General features: G+C 39.1%; 1 protein-coding gene across 2 annotated transcripts in view; it reads left to right on the top strand.

Moving 5' to 3' along the window:
- Positions 1–24,523, top strand: part of LRMDA (leucine rich melanocyte differentiation associated) — a 1,135,247-nt gene that overhangs the window by 104,279 nt on the left and 1,006,445 nt on the right. The window lies entirely within an intron of this gene.

Consider the following 24,523-nt stretch of genomic DNA (forward strand, 5'->3'; position numbering starts at 1 on the left):
AGACGGGTGGTGTGGTTCCATGGCCTGAAAAAGAACCTGGGCTGCTGAGGTGGAGAACACTTTAACCACTAGACCATCAGGGCTGGCCCCCCCAATTTTTTTTTTTAAATGAACATCCCTTTTCATTATTTGGGCTGTTAGTTGCCCCATTGCTGTCTTCATTATCTTCTTTAACATCTCGTATTTGTTTGACCTCCTGCTAAAAGGTTGACTTTTGAGCCAGATCCTGAGGAAAGGTGACAAAGGCATTCCTAGTTGCTGGATTCCATAATGTTTCCATTTTTTTTTTGGTATTGAATACTGAAATTTTTGTCTTGGGCTTGCTGTCTTTGAGCTTTTGGGGCTCTAAGTCCTCAGATTTAATTTTTGAGCCTGGATGTTGACATATTGAGGGCAGAGCAAGAGGTTTGGGGAGGGTGCTCTTTCTGCTGTTGAGAGAGGCCAATTTGCCAGAGTCAGGCTCTGCTTTCCAGAAGCTGTAGGTGGCAATTCAAGAAACACCCTCAGGTGTGCATACTAGGGAAAAGACTGATAGCCACATGAATGAATGAGTTTATACTCATGCATCTCAGAAATTTCTTATTGAGGGCCTACTTCAGTAATTCTCAGTATGGTTGACAGACAGCCTACGGCGATCAGATTCACTGTGCCAGAAATTGCACGTTCTCAGATTCTACCCCAGACCCAGTGGCTCAGAGTCCCTGAATTGGGACTCAAAAACCTGTATTTTTAATGAGCTCTGTGCTTGATCCTGATGTGTACTCAAGTTTGCAAATTGCTGGTTTGTTTTGTAGGAAGCTGGGTTCTAAGACTACAGGGGTTTAAAGAAAAGTTGTCCTTGCCTTCAAGAGGCTCACTCTGTAGTGAGAGACCAACCTGAAATAGCTAATTTTAGTACAAGACAGAACACAACCACATTTGTTGAGTGTGCCTTATTGATCAGAGGAAGAATCTATGCAAATAGAGAAGAAATGTACTTGGTTGGTAAATCTCAAAAAGCATATCCTGGTCAGTGAGATTTTGTGGAAAGAGAATCCACCTGCAGAACTGAAGAGTCTTCTGCATCCTTTCAACTGCTAAGGGGAAAGGAAACAAAGAACGTGGTGGGGGTTTGTCTGTGTAAAAGTTAGTTTCAGGAAAGGCTGAGATGTTCATGTACCTCTCTTCATTTACCTTGCAAATGGGCTTCTCATTTTATAACAACAATATTTTAATGAGGAAAACACACATAATTGAAACTAGCTGTAATTAGAGGGGGAGCAACCCATGGTCTATCTGGATCTGCCTCAGGGAAAGACCAACTACAGAGTCTGGAAGGGTTTTGTGCAGCAGAAAAAAACATTGATATTGTAGGTGGAAAATTTTGAGTTATTTGTAAATGAGTTCCCCTGGGTCTGAGTAAGACAGACTTCGGGGTACACTCGTACTTGTTGTTTCTCTGACTGGCTTGGTTAAAGTTAGTGTAAATAATTATGTCATTGCATGTCTATGTTTTCTTGTCTGTTCTATGTGAGGACATCACTTTCTGGAAAATCTTGGAGCGGAAACCTTTGGAAGCTTCTTCTCTGGTGTCCTTGGTAAGTAGGGTTGGTTCAGGGCAATGGCAGCAGTCTGCTGCTGACCAAGCTCTTCCTGCCCCGTGCTCTCACTAGGAGAGCTGGGTCCACTCAGACAACAAGTGAAGAAAAAGAGCCAACAATACTCCAGGGGATACAGAGAAAGTAACAATTAATTGCAACTGGAAGAGCTAGCTCTGTGGAGGAGGTGATATTTGGAGTGGCCTGAAAGGATCATCATGGAATAGAAAGGCAAATATTATAATAAAATATACATGCAATATGTGCAACATAATATTAGGACTCTTTATATCACAAAGGACAGAAAATCCAACTCAAATTGGTTTCAACAATAAAAGAAGTTTATTGACTGGGTGTCTTGGGTAGACTTCAGGGCAGGTTGATCCAGTGGCTCAGCTGATGTCCTCAAGAACTCAGTTTCAGTCTTTTTCCTCTTTGCCATTCCTAACATTCAACAGGCTGTCTTCAAGATCTCTCAGTCACCATCACAGACCTGCTACACATGTGGCTTAATTTAAGTCCTTCACAGAGAACAAAGTCTATGAGGGTAAACATTTGAAGTGATTCAGGTGCTCCGTTGTGAGGTGCTTGTAATACATAGCTGTAACTGCTTTGTTAAATTCAGCGAATAACTTTCTACATCTACTGGGTATAAAGTGCTGTGTAAGACAGTTATGTTGCCATCACATTTGGTGGACACTGGTTGTCTGAGACCTCCTAGCTTATGGAGTACTTAAAACAAAAGCTAAGAAAAAATAGGGAAAAAACTTGTATGACTGAACTGGGTGGCATTTAAGACTCTTCCAGCCACCCTGACTGTGGAAACTTTTCTTTTCTTTCTCTGCAATGTTGTGGGTTTGTTTTTGGCGGGGGGGATTCTGGGTTCATGAGTCAACTTGAGGAGTAAGAACGGAAGATGACCGTAGTTTCTGATCTTTAGCTTTTAAGTCAAGGACTGCTTTCCAAAATGTGTGTTAGTTCTTGGCGGGTGAGTTGACTTTGAGCATTGTGTCGGGTCGTGTGTATAGCCCTGGGACAGCATCTGAATTACGATGTCTCTGTCTTTTTTCCCAACCTACGATTGCTGATGGACAGAAAATGCTCATAAAACCTTGACTTAAACCACAGAGTAGCTGGATAAATCAAGCTTGACTTTTTTGAAGAATTTTGAATCCCAAAATAGGACTCTTAAGGAAATGGACATGGAGTTTTCTTTTTTCCACCCCTTTTAAGCTTAATCAGGTTTACACTTAGGTAATGGGGGTCAGATATAGGGGAAAATTTTGTTAGTAAGAGCTTAAACTATACACCAGGATTTCTCTCTTATCTGTAACTTTCATTTAAAAAAAAAAAACACAAACCCAAAACCCAGAATAAATAAAAAAATTATTTAGAGATGTCTTTGTCCACCATGAAGGGACTTGGTTATGCCAATGGGAGGAAAACCTTCTGTGACTGATTTCAAGATTCCAAGGAATCTTTCACTATTTTTGATAAAAGGCTATTCTTTTTATCTTCTAAATTAGAAATTCATTGTCGTGAATTTATTTGCTGTTGTTGTTGATTTCTTTGGCCTATTTTTCAGTGTCTTTTTCCTTATCAGGATTGCATGATGACTGGGACATTCTCACAAAGATTTCACTTGAGTTTTTCTTCTTAGCATTGACACCCCACCTACAGCCTTAAATACTCAATAAGTCTTCTCTGTTCTCTGATTTTTTCCTTAATATTCCGTTTAGATCCCTGTCCTTCCTTCAGTTTCTTTAACTTTTTTTCACTCTTGTCCTCTCTTCATGAAGTGTACTGTCAGCAGTAGCTTAGAGATTTGTTATTCAAATCATGGATCCCTCTGTGAAAGGTGAAAACTCGAATTCAGATACTTTCTTCCTCTTTTATTTTCCCATCTCAATTTCCTTCCCACTTCTAGTGCATTTTGAGGAGAAGATTAGCAAACTAATGCAATGACCCAGTCCCAAGAATCCTAATGTCCTTTTGGAGGAACTTGAAATGATCTTTTTTTTTTTTTGTTTGTTTTTTTGTTTTTTTTTTGAACTTGAAATGATCTTGAAGGGAACTTTATCCTTCAAGGGTTTTCATGATGAAACCCCAGAAAAACTTAGATGTGGCTAAAGGAGAGTCAGGTAGGGGCCCAGGAAGCATTTTGGATGAAGTTAAAGTGGACTGATCTTTACAATTGGAACTGACCTCCCTCAGGTTCATGCAACAAACATTGCTTATGCTTCTAGGAGAAGGCAGTGTGGTAGAGTGGAAAGTGCACCAGTTTAGGAGGCATAGATTAGGGCTGTTCTGATCCATCTCTGTTGCTGAATTGACTGTATGACTTTGAGCAAGACCCTAAATTACTCTATGAATCATGTACAATGAGAAGTTGGGTTGGATGGTAATTAGGATTGTGTGATACAAGGTAAAGCCACCTTCTTGCTGTCTGACTTTCTTCTTACTCTGCTCGACTGTGCTGGACTCACTCTGTCCCTCTCTCTCACCTGGCTTTGCTCATGTCAGCCTCACCATATGACATGCCTACCCTGCTTCCTCTACATTGCCTTCTTTTAGCCTCCTGAAATCTTAACCAGGGCTAGTTCAAATTACTTCAGGCCTTTCCTAGTGACTCAAGTCCTTGATGAGCTGCTGCTTCTCCGAGTTTTATTGTACTTGTCTATCCCATACTGCTCAACACAACTAGTATTGGACCACTTGTTGTACTTATATTGTAGCATTTTTGATCTAGAAGAAACTATGTGTTCAAGCCTTGCTTGACATTTAACTAGGAGAACCTTGAGGAAGGACAAAAACCATGTCCTCATTATCTCCCACATAGTACCCAGCATAAACTGGACAAATAATAGGTGTCCCACTGATCATTGGTGATTAAAGCCTAGAATTTCTAGAGAGCATGAAAGCTCTGGTATTTCAGCTGCTTACTCATGTTAGGTTCCAGTCAAGAACAAAAGCAAAGAATGAAATTTTAAGACCAAACTATCCAAGAGACTAATTTCCATCATCATTCTAGGTGCTGATGAGCTTTCTCTTTCCTCTGTGTTCCTTATTTTTGGGGAGGGATTTTCCTATTTAGTTCAAAGCCTTATTAATCCATTGTTTATTCTAACATGTAACCTCCTGAAGGAAGCATTCTCTCCATCACCTGGAGGCGTTCTACTTGCTTGTTGCTTTTGACCCAGCCTCTGGGAATCATCATGAGGGTAGCAATGTGGCTAAGAACCTGGTTTTGGGTCAGGTACATCTGGGTCTGAGTTCTGCTCTGACTCTTGCTAACTGTATGACATGAAGCAAGTTACCGAGTCTCTCTAAGCCTTAATTTTCTCTCCCACAAAATGGTGATTTACCTACCTTCCAGGCTGTCAGGATTAAATGAGGCCCTGCTTATACAGCCCTTAGCACAGTGCCTCATACAATTTATCCTTATTATTCTTGTTATCAAAGCCTGTATTGACTACTAAATGTAAGAGGCTGAGCCAAGCCCTTAAGGACAGAAATTTGGATGTGTATAGGGCAAATGTGTATGGGATTTGCAGACATCATTAAAAGCATTGCAGTAAACTAGGGCTGCTCAGTGGGCATTTACATTCATAACTGGTTAGGGTGAGTGTATCTTGAGCCCTGGAGTCTAGAATCCTCAGCCTGGCACACAGCATTCTGCTTTTTGTCAGCTCTATTTTTTCTCTCCTTTTCTAGAGGTACCTCAGGCTGCCTCATGCCCCCGGCCCTGCCTCTGTGCTTGTTAGCTGCTTGTCTTGTTTGCACCCTCTTTAGGATACCCTTTCCACCCTCCCTCAAGTCCTAGTCTCTGTCCTCTGAAAATCTTGATTGTGCTCACCCCCTGGTTCACATGCAGCTCGTATGAACCTTACCGAGGTACAGTCTTCCCTCCATCTTCTTCAACCCCATGTCTGGTACTTATCATACCGACTTCAGGTGTACATCTGTGTTCCTCCTCTACTACAGCATAGTGTTGGAGAATAGTAGAGCTGGAAGAGACTTGGAGGTCTAAGGTGTGGTGACAAACGAACACTTCAGCTTTGTTAGCCCATTAATAAAACAGTGATGAGGCTGCTGTGTCAAAGAGGGGCCAGGACCTTGTCTGCTCAGTCTTTATTTCCCCTCCAGAAGGCCTTTGAAGCTTTTCGCTGCCCTCTGGGCGTTGCAGAACACACTTTGAAGACCACCAATCTAGCCAAACTCTCTCATTTTATAGGTGAAGAAACTAAGTTTCAGAGCCTCAGAGAGAGGGAGTGATATGGCTGAGGCCCCCACAGCACTACTTGAAGCCGCCTCTGGCCACCCTGCTCCACCCTACCTATGCATTTCATGTAGTGGGTGCTCAGGCACACTGAGTGAATGAGTGGGAGTGCAAGTAATAATTAGGAAACGTTGAATGATTTTCTGATGGATCTTACAATCGCGATTAAAAAATGTTAGCAGCGTTGTTGGTTCTTGTGTAATCCTCAACCCTAGACTGTTCAAGTCATAGGGGTAGGATGACGGATCGCAAAAAGGGTCACTGGGCTTGAAGTTCAAATGTCTCTGATGGGCATTGAGTAGTTTTTCTTGGTTTTGACCTGCGATTTCTTAGCTTTCTCATCTAGGCCCTAGCCAACTTGGGTCAGATGGAGGGATCTGTATGTTTTCAACAACCACGTATTAGGAAAAGACTTCTGGAAAGACTTTCTGTTTTGTTACCTAAGCTGCGATTTGATCTTCAGACCCTCAAGGTGAAAGGCTAATACCTTAATTTGTGTGTTTTATAAACATCCCCAGGCGATGACCTTCTTCCAGCCTCATGTGATGTTTGCATTCTACAGGACGTAAAGCTAAAATTTCTGGCTTGGAATAGAGTGGTACAGGTTGGTGCTGAAGTTTAGAATCAGCAGGGTGCCATCCCTCCAGTAGTTGTTGGTAAGTTTTGGCTTCATGCAGTTGAATGAAAGATTTTTGGGGGGATTTCCTGGCAAAATGGAATTCTTTATTTTAAGTGAAAAATCTTTCCCATGGCTTAAAAAACCCCACAAACAACTCTCTCCAATAGGACGTGTCCGACAAAGTAAGGTGTTTCCCCTTGTAGCGTTTCCCTTCTTAAAAGCTTTCCTTTAAGGGTCATCTTTATTTTTCTGGTGTCAGTCAAATTATTTTACAGCAGAGCATGAAAACTGGAGATGGAGACGCTCTCTGGCTGTGTGTTAGAACCACACTGAAAGTTTTTTATTTTATGTAAATAGAGATTGATGGAACATTTTACACAGAGTACGGGCTTTTGACAAAAAGTATTGATGGTTGCTTTCAGTAAGTGTTACTTGAGATGACAGAACATTGCATTTTAAGATGAATTACAAGAGAAACTCCCTCTTTGGGAATGTCATACATTTTATTTCATCTGTTGTTTTATGAGAGAATGACTGAAGTCATGAATACCTTAGACTGAACTGTTTCCTTTGCACATTATAAGTCCCGGTTTGGTGAACTCCTATTTTAAATATAAAGTTATGGGGAAAATATTTATACTGGCAAATAATATTGATAAAAATGCTTAAATGTTCAGCAGCAGAACATAACTTCTCACATGGTTTCCCTTTGTGTGGTGGTGGTGATTTGTGGGAAGCCTGGGAACCTGGTTAGAGTTAAATGTGTATTTTTTCAGAAAGGTCTCAGAGATTTCTGATAAATGGCTATTTTTTTTGTTGTGTGTGTGTTGGAAATTTCCCTCCTCTGGCTATATTTGGATTTCAAAAATGCTCCATTTGCATCCATTCCTATATTGTTATTTGTTCTTGATGCAAGGGCCTAGAAGTCAGGGTCTGTGGTGACTTTGGTTTTGAGCCTTAATTTTCTTTATAGCATGAATTCAGGGACATTAGTTTAATGACACCTCGGGGGATAATGGGTATTAATAGATTCACTATATATTTATTGTATTATTTATACCAGGAATTGGAGATTATAGTCCTCATCCTCATGTTGTTTGTGAGAGAAATAAACAGATAATAAAATTTCAGATAATGATGCATGCTATAAAGAAAAAGCAGAGGGTAAGGGATTTCATTGTCTCAGAAAAGTGGATGTGGGATCTATTTTAGATAGAGATATTAGGGAAAGTTGCTCTGAGAAGTGACATTTAAGCAAAGAACTGAATGATGAGAGCTTGAGCTGTGCAAATATTAGGGAACCTGGCAGAGGGAACAGCTATAGTGCAAAGGCCCTGGGGCCAGAACAAGCTTGGCGTGTTTGAAGAACAGCAAGAAGGCCAGTGCATCTCAGATAAAGCAATGGTGAGGAGTGCTCCAAGTTTGGGAGTTGCTATAGTAGGCTTACAGGGAGGCCACGTACAAAAGGCATGTGGTTTTGCACAATTTGTCCTATGTGTGTAGCTGTAGGCTTTCTTGTTTTATGAGCATACTGTCTTTCACTACCTAGAGCCTGGTCAAACGGGCTTTCCTATTTCACCTTGCCTACTTCCACACAAATGTCTCATTTCCCCACTGGCACTCCTGCTCTACCATTCACTGGGTGCCGATATAGATAACAAGGGGATATCAAACTTTCACTCCTCCAGAGGGAATCCCTCAGTTAAACCTACTCTCACATATTTTGAATATTAATTTCTTATAATGCTTACCTCGCATACTATAATTAGTTGTGTATGTGATTGTCTTTCCAGCTATAAACAACCATTACTCGTTTTTGGGCTCCTAGTGCTTAAGATAGTGCCTGGCACCCAGTAAATGCTCAGTGCATTTGTTGGCTAAATAAGTGAGACAATTCCCTACATATTACCTGGTTTCCCAGTGTGAGTACTAGAAATTATGGTGAACACAAAGTCAATAAACTCCTCACTTTTGTAGAAGGAGTTTAAAACCGACTTAGGGAGATGAGACTTAAAAAAAAAAAAAAGGGAAAAAGGGGTTTTGGAGCTGCTTTGGGACACTTAGTAAGAAGAGTTTAAACAGTTCTTGGTTTAAAAAGTTGTTGCAGGAATGAGAGCTCTTTGGAGGGATTAAATGGCCCGGGAGACTGCAGCATTCAAACTCTGGTGAGATGGAAACCCCAGAGGCCAGCTGGGTCATTAGACTGGGTCTTTCCTGCGTTTGAGCCTTCGTCCCAGGGCCTTACAAGATCCTTCGTCCTCCATAAATTTGGAGCCGATTTGGAACTAGCTAGCTGTTTTTCCTCCCTGCTGAATTAATGTGCTGTTCAGCTGAAGCTCAAATATGAAATATATTAAAAGCAAACTAAAAACAGGTCAATGTTTTCCCTCTAATGCTATGGGAATATTTGTTTTTAAATCATCTTTTAGTACTCCACAAATCTTCCCCACAGAGCTTTTTTTTTTTTTTTTTTAAGGCAGAGGCTCTTTTTCCCAGTGTAAAAGGCCATTTCTTAAGTCCTGATTTATTCAGAAATTTACATGGAGAAAATGGCCCCAGATCCCACACAAGTGAAACTTTATTTTTTAATCTGGGGCACAGTAGGGAGTCCTGAGAAATGCATTTTCCTCCAGGATTGTAGGAGGAATACATAGTGTTTGTTTAAAGCATCAGGTATTGAGAAATGTAATGGCAGGGTGAAAAGTTTGACCTCAGCTGCCAGATCCGATCTGCTAGGGAGTAATTGAGTTGCCATGTTTTTTTCCTCTTCAGTTTAAATCAAGTTTTGCTATAGCCCATTTAAGTGTCAAATTGGTAGCAAAACTTGACAACTTCAGGGTGCAGACTTGCTTTTGATCAGAATTTACATGCAAATCATTTTTGCCTTGAACTGTCAACTCCTGTTTCTGATACTCTTGAGGGGGACATGTCTCTCCCACCCCTCTTCCCCCAAGCCAAAGGGGATGTTGGCTAATGTTATTAATCAGCGTGTGGAAGAAAAATTATCTTGATAAATATGGTGGTTAAACTATATTTTCCCTTTTGTGTGTCAGCTGTTGCAGCTGGGCATTTAATCTCCTTTTACCTAGAAGGAAATCAAACAATTATCCAGCGCTTGATGTCAAAAAGAAACTAGTGAATGAGGGGCGGAGGGTCACCAGTGTATTGGGGAATGGACTTAAGCCACCAAAACCTGACAAAGGGTGCTGACAGTCTGCATTTTCTTGGGCATTAAACAAAGTCTTTGGTAACTTTAAAGAATCTTTCCTTGCATGACTAAACTCATTGAGAGGGTTAGAGAGAAAGCTGCCTCAGAAGTCTTAAGCCTGAAACTTTTTTTTTTTGGTTTTGCCTTAAACCCTTGGGATGCTTAAAAGCACGTGAGCATGTGTAGCTCCATCATTCAGCGAGACAAAGGCATTTTTGCACTTTCACAGAGTTAATCATGACAGTAGCGAGTCTTTCTTGTTTACAGCCATCCTGTCTTAGCATTCCCAATCATCCACCGTCCTGGAGAATTTAATTGTGATTTACTCTCTGTCTCTAAATCGTTAGCCCCACTCTGAAAAGCAAGAAAATAGGAGGATCCAATAAAAAAGCAAATGGAGAAAAAGAAGTTTCTAGACCTTACTGTAGATTAATAGAGCTGATTATGAGTATTTATAATTACCAATTATGAAGCCAAAACTTTTAGTGAAATAATGTGTAAGATTTTGTTTCTAGCCAGCCTGAAATTCCTTTCCATCACTAACCCCCAGCGGGGTGAGAACATCAAACATGTCGTCTTGCCAGGATGACAGTCAGCATCGCGTCAGATGGGAGACACATGCAAGCCTGGCTTGTGAAGTCAAAGAAATTTCAAGATTGGATTCGCTTGATCCGATGTGGCCCCATTGCAGGCCCCTCGGAAATCTCTTCTACCGGGCCCCTTCCTGCCCCTGTCTGGTACTGCCTGCCTGTGTGCTGTGAAATTTTAATTGAATCGTTAATGACACCAAGGAGTGACACAACGCATGAGAAACTTCCAAGAATCAGTCAGGAGGAGCCCTTTTTCTTACTGTTACAAAACAGAAGACACTGGGAAATTGACAAGTCCAAGCGGTGAGGCCAGGCTAGTAATTGATAGCAGGCTGCCTAGAGCCAAGGTCCTTCCCTGGTAATTGCAAGCAGAGGCTGCCTCTGTGATCTTGCCAGTGGTGTTGGCCATGCCAGAGCGACCCAGCTTTGACGGATTGCTTTTCCGTGGTAATGACTTAGGCATGTTCCCTCTCTTGCATGAGGCCATGTGTCCCTCCCACTGGAGAAAATGAACTGAACATTTTGCTGCTTCTTTAACGGGGCGCTGTTAAAATAACTCTATTCTATAAGCCCTGTAGTGCCAGGGACTAAATTTATATGGTTATAAACAAGAGATATTACTTTGGAATACCACAATACTGTGTTTTGCTATTTCTTTAGGATTTCAAATGGTGTTTTCAAAATAATGGATTTTACTTCAAGAAAAAAAAAGTGGGAGGGAGGGAGATGGAGGAAGGATCCCATTTCTGAACAAAACCTTCATCCTATTTTTAAATTCCTCTGTGTACCTTCCCTAATTCGCTAGCCCAGTATTTATTTCTATTTGTGTTTGTTTTGCTGGCTGGATTTGACTCTCTGTGGGAGCATCAGAAATATTATTTACTTCAGGATTCTGAAATAAGATAGATATTTTATTTCATGTTTTTTGAATTCTCCGAAGGTTTCTTTTTATTTTTTTCCTTTCCCATTTCTGGACATTGATATATTTCAGACTTTTATGTGGCTTTTCCTCCCTCCCTACACCTATTCTCCCTTCTCCCCTCTTCCTGGAATGTAATTTTGTCTATAAAATATGATGGTAAGCCGGAATGTCCCTGATGATCTATAGCACTTCTGGCTTTTCACTCCTGTCAGTGACAGAAGCTTACTAATTCTGATATAGAGGTCCCTGAGTGTGTTTGCCCAGTGTGGCTTGTGCTTTCTGGCATATTTAAAGTTTGGGTCACTCACCTCACTTCTGTCCAAACAGAGTTTCACACCAAGAACCAACTTCAAAAGAGTGCCAGGAAGATTGCTAAAAACTCAACTACAGATTCACTTAAGAATGAAGAGAAGCTGTGTGTGTTCATACTAATGTGATAAGTTTTGATGGAGAGTCTGAGAGGAAGGAGACAGATTAATACTAATGAGAACTTCTGGCTGAAGAACAGGTAGAGAAAAGATTTGGTTGTCTTATACCTTATATTTAGTCTCTAACTCCCAAAATTTGTTGTTAATTGGTAGTGCATATTTAGAATTTATATTCTTACAAAATGGAGCTTCAAATGATGTTTGGTTTCCAGGCTATCTCACAAAATTCACTTCTGCAAAAGAGCATTATTTTAGGTAAAGTAGACTTCTGTGGGCTAGCCTGAGAACCCCACCATTATAGCATTGGTTCTACTGGAAAAAACCTTCAGTATCCTAACTTGGATATAGGACGCTAGGAAAAGTTTTTCTTGCCTTCCCCCTTACTGCCTATAACTTGGAAAGAGAAACACTCCCTCTTCTGCCATGATCCCAGCAGCAAAAGTATTGGTCCTAACCCTGCCCTAAGTACTGGGGCAAGAGTATGAGTATAAACCCTTTCTCCTGCTCCTGCTGTTAGCATTATTCTTATGAAGGGTGTACTAATAAGTCAGGTGTTTTTAGTAGGGATGTGTTGCTAGAATCTCATGTAATTATTTGGCTACATTTCTATCCTTACTGTTCATATGGGTATTAGTCTAATGCTTTATTTTTTTGCCTGTCTTTCCTGTGTTTTGTTTTAGAGCAGTGGTTCTCAACAGGGGGAGTTGGACAATTTTGACATCACTCTTTGGGAACATTTGATTGTCACAACTGGGAGAGTGGTTGCTACTGGCATCTAGTGGGTACAGGCTGGGGATGTTGCTAAACATCCTGCAATGCACAGGAGAGCCCCCACAACAAAGAATTATCAGATCCAAAATGTCAATATTGTTTAGCTCAATGACATATAGAAATAAACTCTCAGTAAAAGTCCATGAATTGAGTCAGAAAGCACAATCTCGATCAACAATTGTTACTGAGAGCTTGGAGCTGCTGTGGGGGACCAAGAATCAAAAGGATTTAAGAAGAATAGAACTTCCTGGTTGTGAACATAAGCTTTAGACACACACCTGGATTCAGATGATGGGTACACAGGTATCCCTTGTTTTATTGTGCTTTAGATTACTGTGTTTTTTACAAATTGAAGATTTGTGGCAACCCTGCATCGAACAAGTCTATTAGCACAATTTTTCCAATAGCATTTCCTCACTTTGTGTCTCTGTGTCACATTTTGGTAATCCTTGCAATATTTCAAACATTTTCGTTATTATTATATTTATTATGGTGATCTGTGATCAGTGATCTTTGGTGTTACTATTGTAATTGTTTTGGGGTGCCACAAACTGTGATAAGACAGTAAACTTAAATTGATAAATGTTGTGTGTATTCTGACTGCAACCCTGACTGGCCATTGTCCTGTCTCTCCTCCTATCCTTGGGCCTCCCTATTCCTTGGGACACAACAGTATTGAAATTGGGCCAGTGAATAACCCTACAATGACCTCTAAGTGTTCAAGTAAAAGGAAGACTTGCACGTCCCTCACTTTAAATCAAAAGCTAGAAATGATTAAGCTTAGTGAGGAAGGCATGTGTAAAGCTGAGACAGGCTGAAAGCTAGGCCTCTGCCAAACAGTTAGCCAAATTTTTGTGAATGCAAAGGAAAAGTTCTTGAAGGAAATTAAAAGTGCCACTCCAGTGAACACTCAAATGATAAGAAAGTGAAACAGCATTATTGCTGATATGGAGAAAGTTTTACTGGTCTGGAGAGAAGATCAAACCAGCCACAGCATTCTCTTAAGCCAAAGCCTGATCAAGAGCAAGGCCCTAACTCTTCAATTCTGTGAAGGCTGAGAGAGGCGAGGAAGCTTCAGAAGAAAAGTTTGACGCTAGCAGAGGTTGGTTCATAAGGTTTAAGGAAAGAAGCCGTCTCCACAATATAAAAGTACAAGATGATGTAGAAGCTGCAGCAGGTTATCCAGAAGATCCAGCTGAGATAATTAATGAAGGTGACTAAACTAGACAACAGATTTTCCTTTTTTTTGATTGTATCTTTTTTTATTTATTAAAAAATATTTTTTTATTGCAGTAACATTGGATTATAACATTATATAACTTTCAGATGTACATCATAATATATTTCAAATTCTGTGTAGATTAAATCATGTTCACCCCCCTAAAGACTAATATAATCCATCACCGCACACATGTGCCTAATCACCCCTTTTGCCCTCCCCCTTTCCCTCTTCTGCTCTGGTAACCACAAATCCAGTTTCTGTTGCTATGTGTTTGTTTGTCGTTGTTTTTATCATCTACTTATGAGTGAGATCATATGGTATTTAAACAACAGATTTTCAACGTAGAAACAGCTTTGTATTGGAAAAAGATGCCATCTAGGACTTTCGTAGCTGGAGAGGAGAAGTCAATGCTTGGCATGAAATCTTCACAGGCCAGGCTGACTCTCTTGTTAGGGAGTAATGCAGCTGGTGACTTTCACTTGAAGCCAGTGCTCATTTACCATTCTAAAAATCCTAGGATCCTTAAGAATTTTGCTAAATCTACTCTGCCTGTGCTCTACAAGTGGAACAAAAAGGCCTAGATGACAGCACATCTGTTTATAACATGGTTTACTGAATATTTTAAACCCAATGTTGAGAACTCCTGCTCAGGGAAAAGGATTCCTTTAAAAATATAACTGCTCATTGACAGTGCACCTGGTCACCCAAGAGCTGTGATGGAGATGCACCATGAGATTACTGTCGTTTTCATGCCTGTTAACACAACATCCATTCTGCAGCCCATGGATCAAGGAGTAATTTTGACTTTCAAGTCTTACTATTTAAGAAATACATTTCGTAAGGCAATAGCTGCCTTAGTGATTTCTCGGTGGATCTGGGCAAGGTAAATTGAAAACCTGGATAGGATTCACCATTCTAGATGTCATTAAGAACATTTGTGAATCATGGGAAGGGGTCAAATATCAACATTAACAGGAGTTTGGAAGAAGTTGATTCCAACCTTCATGGATGACTTTGAGGAGTTCAAGATTTCAGTGAAGGAAGTAACTGCAGGTGTGGTGGAAATAGCAAGAAAACTAGAATTAGAAGTGGAGTCTAAAAATATGACTGAATTGCTGCCATCTCATGATAAAACTTCAATGGATGAGGAGTTGTTTCTTAAAGATGAGCAAAAAAAGTGGTTTCTTGAGATAGAATGTATGCTGTTGAAGATCGATGAAATGACAATGAAGGATTTAGAATATTACATAAACTTAATTGGTAAAACAGCAGGAGGGTTTTGAGAGGATTGACTCCATTTTTGAAAGAAGTTCTACTGTGGATAAAATGCTATCAAACAGCATCGGATGCCTCAGAGAAATCATTCGTGGAAGGAAGAGTGAATCTATGTGGCAAACTTCGTCATTGTCTTATTTTAAGAAATTGCTACAGCCATTCCAACCTTCATCAACCACTAACCTGATCAGTCAGCAGCCATCAACATTGAGGCAAGACCCTCCACTAGCAAAAAGGTTATGATTTGCTGAAGGTTCAGATGATAGTTGGCAGTTTTAGCAGTAAAGTATTTTAAAATTAAGATACATACATTGTTTTAGATATGGTGCTCTTTCACACTTTAAAGACTACTGTATAGTGTAAACATAACTTTTATATCCACTGGGAAACCAAAATATTTGTGTGACTTGTTTTATTGCTGTGGTCTGGAACCGAACCCATAATATCTCCGAGGTATGCCTGTACCGCACGACTTTGGGCTTGTTGCTTAACTTCTCTAAACCTCAGTTTGCTTCTCTGCTAAATGGGATAAAGGACAGTACTGTATCATAGGACAAAGCCTGTAGACTAGTCTCTGGCTTACACTAGACCTTAGTAAGTAAATGATTGTTGATGTATAAATTGGTTGCCGGCCTAAAGATGGTGACATAATCTGGAGATTATCTTACTGAAAATGGAAACCCAGAAAGGGAGGTTATTTAACCAAAATGATGACAGCTAGTAAATGGCAAAGTTGGGACTGGAATGCAGGTTTCCTCATCCCAAGTCCTATATTCTTTTACAATTTTAAAAGCTTCCTTTCACGGTCTAGAACTTAAGGCTGGTTGGGAAGTCTGAAATATTTAGAGAAACGTTTTAGTGACAAAATTTCCAGTCTGAGAGCTCTGGATTCTGGAAGGACACAGGAATAAGTAAGTAAGGTTATCATTTATAATGACCATGAAACTCATGTGGACTCTTGTTATGATCTAAAATCTTGTGCTAGGAAGTAGAGGAAAGGAGAAGATTATTTATGGGGATGGTCTTGGGGTTCAGTTCTTTTATTGCTGAAAAGTATTATTTCATGGTGAGAGTGGGAATCTTTCATGAAGTTTCTTTGAAGACATCAGACACACAGAGGAGGAATGAGAGAACATTTACTGAGTGTTGACCGTATTAGGCATAGTGCCAGGTGATTCTACACACATTTTCTGGTGTCAGCGGTCTCACTGAGCTCTAGTGCCACAGGCATTCTCCATTTGCAAGATGGTGGACGAGAACAATGGGGGATATAACCATAGGATAGCATACCATGCTGCCTTCAGAGGTGACATTTTTGAAGAATGTTTAATGGTAGAGGAATATATCCATGAACTATTCTTAAGTTAAAAATGTAGGTTATAAAACAGTTTATACACTATGGATCCCAATTGTACTTTAAAATAAATGTGTATGCATAGAAAAAAGAACAGAAAACTATACCTCAGAATATTAACTGGTTCTTTCTAGTTTTGGGATCAAGGATGATTTTAATTTTCCTTTTTATCTGTATTTTTACTAATTTCTATTTTAGAAATCCTTTTTAAAAATTTTATTGAGGTCATAATAGTTTATAACATTGTGAAATTTCAGTTGTACGTTATTTTTTGTCAGTCACCATATATATGTGTCCCTTTATCCCTTATGCCCACCCTCCAACCCCCTTCCCATCTGGTGTGCTTTTTTTTTGAATAATAGGATTGATGTGGTCAACCAGTATTTATTAGTAAGTTGCTTGTGCCTGGGAACTATAAGCAAAAGCAAAAGATGAGTAAAGATGGAGGTTCTGCCCTCAAGAAACTTTTATTGTAGTTCTGGAGAGAAAACCTATGCATATGGGAAGTTTATTAATAATAGTGATAATGATAGCTGTTAATTATTGTATTATTCTGTGACTGATTAGATTATGATAGAGAATCTATAAATTTTTAATAATGTGTTATAGCCATCTGTGTGATTTACACATTATTTCACTGAATCCTCCCAGCAGACACATGGGGGTACTTATTAGTATTCTCATTTTACAGATGGAAAAACTGGGGTTTAGACAATTTGGGAAGTAGCAGAGCCGGGATTGACTCCAAAGTTCGTGTCTTTAACCACCAGTTAATATTACCTTCCAGGGAACCTTGCTTAGCTAGTGAATCACCTAGTACTCATTGCCAGTGAGAAATTACAAGAGTGGTTAGTTGAGAGGGAACAGGTCATTTCAGCCTGGATAAGAGAATGGAGAAGAAGGTCAGGAGTCTCATCCCAGCCCTGGTGTGGTGGGAAATAAGAGTCCCAACCCACCTTCCACCAAGATTCCATTTACTCATCGGTGAACCCACCCTGATGTTCTAGGATGATTCTCTGCAGCCTTACCAATTGTCTCCATACCAAAACACATGAACCACTTGCAGGGTTATGTCAAGAGCAGATAAGGAGGATGAGACTAGGCCCAGGTTGGAGAAGTGTCTTGGGAAGCTGTCTCTTTGCTCATCTCTAATTAAAAGCTCTAGTTGTCCTTGTGAAGATTTTAGCACTGATTTGTGTGAATGCCACTCTGACAGTGCCTCTCCCTGGCCTGCCTGAATCATCTTTCAGTTCACAGCCTGCACTGGATCTGTGATGCCCACACAATGGCCAAAACCACAGTGGCCACAGTAAGCACTATGGAATGTGTGTGTGTTTCATCTTTATCAGAAATGTCACGTGGTATTTCCTGACTGCACCAGCAGCCTGCTGCCCCATCTGAGTTTCCAGACTAAATACCAGCTCTCAAGCCACATGTGTTTATAGTATATAGTAAATCTCCATTTGTCGTAATGGTTTAAATTTAAAAGAAAAAGAAAGGTGAGCTGTGATGTAAAAAAAAAAAATGGCTGTTATAAATTAACTTTCTTGGAGTATCAGGTCAAGCCCAATTTATTAAGGGGGATAAAAAAGATAGAAGCCTGGTCTATGATCACAATTGTGATTTATCCACACCGTGAATGGGTCCTCCTTTGGACCTTTTCTTGAACCACAGCTCACTTGGTTTATGTAGGACCTGCTGGAGATTGTAATGAAAAACAGTTATTCTTTCAAATTACTCATAAGAAGAAGGCTCATTTTATCAAGTGCTCTCCTTAATTTGATTGTAAGCTTTTTCGTATTTATTTTTTCTGCATTAATCATGCTGTATCTTCGTGGCAAGTATAAACACAGTGGTGAAAGACAGCATTTAAAAGAAAAAAAACACTCAAGAGGAAAAATATTTCTCTAGAGGTGGCCTGTCAGGAGCCCTTAAAGGGTAATTAAGAAAGTTATTTTGGGTTTGGTAGCAACATTGTAAACTTTTCCAAAGACGACTCTTCAGAGCAGGATGGCATTTAATATTTTTGCAGATTAACTTTTAGTGATGAAGAGTGTCCAGCATTGACTTTCCCTGGCAAGAACCAGCAAGGCTCTGGCAGCTTTAGCTAACATCTTCTTTCTATGCAGGAAAGACCCCTCTGTGCCTTGGTTTTGCCCAAGGAAGAGATCTGGGAGCATCTACCCCATCCAAGATTTAGGAACTCTTATTTTTATACTCTGGGGTGGACCCAGCAGTCTAGGATGTAACCTAGGCTTTCTTTCCTGCTAACTACATTTCTCTGACCTGGATAGCGCACAATATCTTAAATATTGCAAGGGCAGTGAGGGAGTTACTCTTCTCAACAAAGCCTGCCCAGGTGATCTTCTGCTTCCCAGAACTCCCTTTTGAATGCTCTGAGTTCTTAAGGGGGACAACGCAGAACCAGATGCTGGGTGGTTCATTACAAAAATGAAAATGAATTTTCATATACCTTCATGTTATTGAAATCTGTAATATTTATCTCTTTGGTCTCTCGGCCATGAAAGAGATGTAGGTATGCATTTGGAAATATGTATACCTTGTTGTGCAGGCCTATTTGTGATGAAGCCTCAGTAAAATTCCGTGTTAGGCAATAAGATGAAGTATTTCCTTAAAAGTCTTTTCCAGTGAAGTAAGTCAAGGCCTGTGTTGATCTTATTAAACACATTAAGAGTTTGTTATTATTATTATTGTTATGAGCTTATTTTATTTCTACTATTTTCTATCTTGGGTGACAGTATTTTAGTTTATTTTTTATTTTAAAAAGTCAGATTAGTGATACATAATTTACATACAATAAATTCTCTAAATGAACAATTAGATGATTTCTGACGTGTGTGCAGTCATGTAACCACCACCACAGTCAAGCTAGAACATTTCCATGGCGCTGAAAAGTTCCCTGGTGCCTCTTTCTCAGCCAGTCTCCTTTCCCTGTTCCTAGCCCGTGGCATACATTGACCTAATTTTTGTCTCTATAACTTTGCCTGTACCCAGAATGTCATAAAAATGGAATCATATAGCATGTAGCCTTTTGTGCTCGGCTTCTTGCACTTAACATAATGCTTTTGAGATTGATCTGTGTTGTTTCATCTATCAGCAGTTCATTCCTTTTTATTGTTGAATAGTATTCCATTGTGTGGATGTACCACAATATACTGGCACATTCATCATTTGATAGATGTTTGGATTGTTTAGGTTTTGACTATTATGCATAAAGCAGCCATAAACATTTCCTGAGAAAATAGTCTATATTGGAGAATGTTCCAGGGGCCCTTGAAAAGAATGTGGATCCTGCTATTGTTGGTTGGAGTCTTCTGTAAATGTCAGTTAGATCAAGTTGGTTCATAGCATTGTTAAAGTCTTCTATATCCTTACTGATGTTTTGGTTTACTTTTTATATAAATTACTGAGATGAGTATTGAAATCTCCAAATACAATTGTGTTTTTTTGTGTGTGTTTCTTATTTCAGTTTGATCAGATTTTTCTTTATGTGTTTTGGAACTCTGTTGTTATTGTTAGAAGCATACATATTTCTTATGTCTTCTTGATGAATTGACTCTTTTTGTGCCTGAAAATATTCCTTGTTCTGAAGCCTACTTTGTATTATATTATTACAGAGATATCCACTCCCATGTGGTATATCTGTCGTTTGCTCTTAATGTATCTCTTTATATTTATTTATAGTGAATTTTTTTTTATATCCAATCTGATGATTCCTGTTTTTTTTTTACTTGGAATGTTTAGGCCATTTACATTTAATATAATTATCAATATAGTTTTAAATCTAACATTTTCAGATTGTTTTCTATTTGTTCCCTCTGTTCTCTGTTCCTATTTCCTTCTTGTCCTTCCTTATTTTAGATTATTTGTATATATTTATGATTCCATTTTATGTCCATTATTGACTTAAAAAGTCTTTTTCCTTTTAAAAATTTTCTAGTGGTTGTTTTAGGGTGTATAGTATATATCTTTAACTTATTGCAGTTTATCTTCAAATAATATACCACTTTATGAATGGTTTAAGAATCTTACTATGATATACTTTCATTTCCTCCCTCCTATCCTTTGTTTTATTGTTGTTTTACATGTTATTTCTGCATATGTTACAAACCCTACAGATCATTGTTACTATTTTTACTTTATACAGCAGTTATCTTTTTTTTTTTTAAATCAGGGGAAATGTTTTTCTATTTGCTTATTTTAAAAGGAAATTTAAAAGTCTGTTTTAGGTTTTTCTAGTTTAATCTGTTTGCAAATTAAATATATTTTGCAGAGCCAGTTATCTTTTAAGGAGATTAAAATTAAGAAAAAATGTCTGTCATATTACCCACATTTTTACCATTTATGGAACTCTTTATTTCTTTATATAGATCCAGATTTCCTTCTGGTACTAAACTCTTGCCTAAAGAACTTTCTTTAATGTCTTTTTAGTACAGGTATGCTGGCAATGAATTCTCTCAGTTTTTGTTTGAAAAATTCTTTGTCTCACCTTCATTTTTAGAAGACAATTTCGCTGTGAATGGAATTCCTTGTAGACAGTTATTTTTTTCAGTACTTTAATGATGCTGTTCCATTTTCTTCTGCCTTGTATTCTTTCTTTTGAGAAATCTGATGTTATTCTCAGCTTTATTCTTCTGTATATATTTCTTTTTTCCTCTGGCTACCTTCAAGACTTTATCTTTGGTTTTTAGCAGTTTTATTATGATGTGCCAAGGTCCCGCCTCACTCCCACTTGAGGATTTCTGAGGTTCTTTGAACTGTGGTTTGATGTTTTTAATTAATTTTGGAAAATTCTTGGCTATTGTCTCTTCAAACATTTTTCTGCTCCCTTTCCTCTCTCATCTTCTTCTGGAATTCCAAATATGTGTTATGCTATTTGCTATCATCCCATAGCTCTTGGTTGCTCTGTTTTGTTTTCCCACCTTTTTCTTTGTTATTAGTTTGGATAATTTCTTATTCACTTACATTCAAATTCATGAATCATTTTCTCTGCTGTGTCCAGTCTGCTGATAAGCCTATTGAAGGAATTTTTCCTCTCTATCATGCTTTTTATTTCTAGCATTTTCATTTGACTCTTTTTTTATAATTTCCATTTTTCTCCAGAAATCACCCATCTGTTCATACATGATGTTCACTTTTTCCTCTAGCTTAAAAAAACACAAATTAGTAATAGTTATTTTAAATCTCTGTTAATCCCAACATGTACATCACCTCTGGTTCTGGTAACATTGACTACCATTTGACCATGAGTCTTTTATTTTTACTTTTTTGATCTTGGCATGTCATATCATTTTTTTTTTTTTTTAAAGATTTTATTTTTTCCTTTTTCTTCCCAAAGCCCCCCGGTACATAGTTGTATATTCTTTGTTGTGGGTCCTGCTAGTTGTGGCATGTGGGACGCTGCCTCAGCATGGTCTGACGAGCAGTGTCATGTCCGCGCCCAGGATTCGAACCAACGAAACACCGGGCCGCCCGCAGCGGAGCGCGCGAACTCAACTGCTCAGCCACGGGGCCAGCCCCCATGTCATATCATTTTTGATTAAATTCTGGACAATCTGTATAAAAGAACAGTGGAGACTGAGGTAAATAGTATGGAAATACCTGGAAATGGAGAGGCTTCTGTTGGGATGTTAGTGTGGATAGATAGTTCAATATAGTTTCAATATAGTTAGTAGATAATGGAGTAATGGAGCTGGATATAAGTTTTGTTGTAAGATAGACTTCAAATTCTTCTAGTGGTGTCTTGCTGCTACCTTGTGCTTAGTGGGGAGCCTGGAGAAAGAAAGAGTTTTACTCATGTTCCCACTCCATCCTCAGCTCTCAGCTGGTCCCACATTCCTACACTAAAAAATGGGCCTCTGTCCATGCCCTTGCCCCTCTTTGATGGCTAGACTGCTGTTGTTTATTACTGTGAGACTTTGGTGGTGGTAGGGTTTCTCTGTTCTCCTGCTCCAGTCTCAGTCTTAGGGAGGTCCTGTGTGCATAGGTCCCAGGCAGGAATCTTTTTCTGCCTCATATTGGTGGGGCATCTTGGGTGAGAGAGCGTTTCCTGTCCCTTTTCCAGTAGTAGCAGGCCTCTGCTTTCTATCTATTCAAGATGCCCTACTTGAACAGGTTTTTATACTCCTTCCCTCAGGAGCAGACATCTTTTGCTTCTAGCTCTCCATTAGTGGCAGTTTACCTTTACCTGAGAATGTTCCTCCTTAATGGCTTATGACTTCTGTTTTTTATGAGAGAAGGTTCTGGAAGTAGGCAAGATTTTACGCCTGTCCACAATGTAGGGGGTTCTCTTATGTCTCTCACTTGATCTTAATCTCTCTTGTGAGCACTATGGGAAAAAAGTGATGAGCAAGTACAGAGTTTCCAAGACTGTCAGAAATTCTAAACTTTCTGGCTTTCCCACATTTAGTATTAACAAATTTGTTAAAAATTTCAGCTGTTTTCTTCTTACTTACATTTATGATGGCTACCCCTTCAACTTGTCCTCTGCCAAAGGTGAAACAATTTGTGTGTCTTGTCTCCCCTTGGAGAGGGACAAGTCATACTTTGGAATTCAGTTCACTCACTTGTCTTGCAGTAGCAGTTCTCTGATAGGTTAGAGAAAAGTTATGATTTTGTAGATTATCTGGCTTTTTCTTTTTAGTGAGAGAATGATATTCTCTTGTGATTTTCTATACCATGAGAAGGAATAGAATTCCGCTCACAATTTGAATTATGGCCAATGATGGTAATTGTAAGGTGACAAAATTCGGTTTAATATAAGAAAGAACTTGCCAATATACAAAACCATTGAGGATGGAATGGACAATGTGCAAAGGATGTAAGCTTTTAGATTTGTAGAGACCAAAGTTCAAATCCTGGCTTCACCATTTTCTAGCTAAGACACTGTGAACAAGTTAACATATTTCTCTGAGGCCCAGTTTCCTCATCTGTAAAATGGAGATGATAATACCTTCCTTAAAGCATTGTTAAGTAGATGAAAAGAGTGGAAGTATATAACATATCTGGGTCATTTAATTTTCTTTTTATGTCTCCCAAAAGTTGTGTGCTCTTGTTAGTAGAGATATGTAAGCAGAATCTCTCCAATTAGCCAGTGTGGAGGGGATTCCTGCCCTGATAAGAAGTGGGATAGGATGATCTGATGGTCCCTTCCAGTCATTCCCCTGGGGCTTGGGTTTTAGAGTCCATGTATATCTGATGCAGAGGGACAGTCTCTGATCCTGATGAGAAGAGTTTGGTGGGTCCTCAGCTGTCTGCTCTCTATTGCCTGGTAGGAAAGTTGTAAAGAAAACCAGAGAGCAACTATATTAGTAATTACATGATTCCTAAGGGAGGAAGAAGCAGGCAGCTCTTGGAGGGGGAGTTGGCACTTGAAGGAAGGGAAAAGCATAGGATGAATCTCTCATTTTCTGCAGGTTTTATCTTGAGAGCAGGCTTCAGTCTATGCCAGGTGGGAAGGCCAACTCTCAATAGAAAGCACACTTTTTATTGACTTGATTAATCAGAGACCCAGGTTCAGGGCAACCTTAGTTGCTAGAAAGAGGGGAATCCCTGAAAGGAGTGAACCAGTGAGTGGACCCCAAATTCCATCAATAAAAATCTGCCCAAATCTATAGTTGGACCCTGAACCACATGAATAGGGTAATTCCACATTAGTAAGGGTAAAACAATTGGAGTGAAATTTGAACTGCTGCATACCTCAGGGGAGAGAGTGTTTTGCAGTTTGCTTTTGGCCAAGTTAACTACGTGCTTTAAAAAAATGATCTTCAGAGAAACTTAACAGAATCCAGAATTTCTCCAACATATCATTCAAGACATCCAGGATACAACCTAAAATTACTAATTTCATTATGAAAGCAATCAAGAGACCAGCCCCAAGGTGACCCAGGTGATGGAATAGCAAACAAAGATTTTAAAGTAGCTATTATAAATAGGCTGAAGGATATAAAGGGAAATATGTTCACAATGTAGGAAAAGATAGGAAATCTCAGAAGAGAAACAGTATTATTTTATTTTGATAATAGTATTATAATAATAATCTAGGACTGAAAATTATATCAAACAAAAATATCACTGGATGAGCTTAACAGTAGAATAGAGATGACAGAGAGAGAGTCAGAAATTAAAGACCAATAGAAATTATTCAGTCTTAAGAAAGAGAAAAGAAAAAAAGTAAGCAGAGCCACAAGGACCTGTGGCACAATATTAAAAGTTCTAATATATTTCTAACATATTAGAGTCCCAGAAGGAGAAATGA

This window comes from Equus asinus, chromosome 2 (genome assembly GCF_041296235.1).
Source record: "Equus asinus isolate D_3611 breed Donkey chromosome 2, EquAss-T2T_v2, whole genome shotgun sequence".
In the NCBI taxonomy this organism is placed as follows: Eukaryota; Metazoa; Chordata; class Mammalia; order Perissodactyla; family Equidae; genus Equus; species Equus asinus.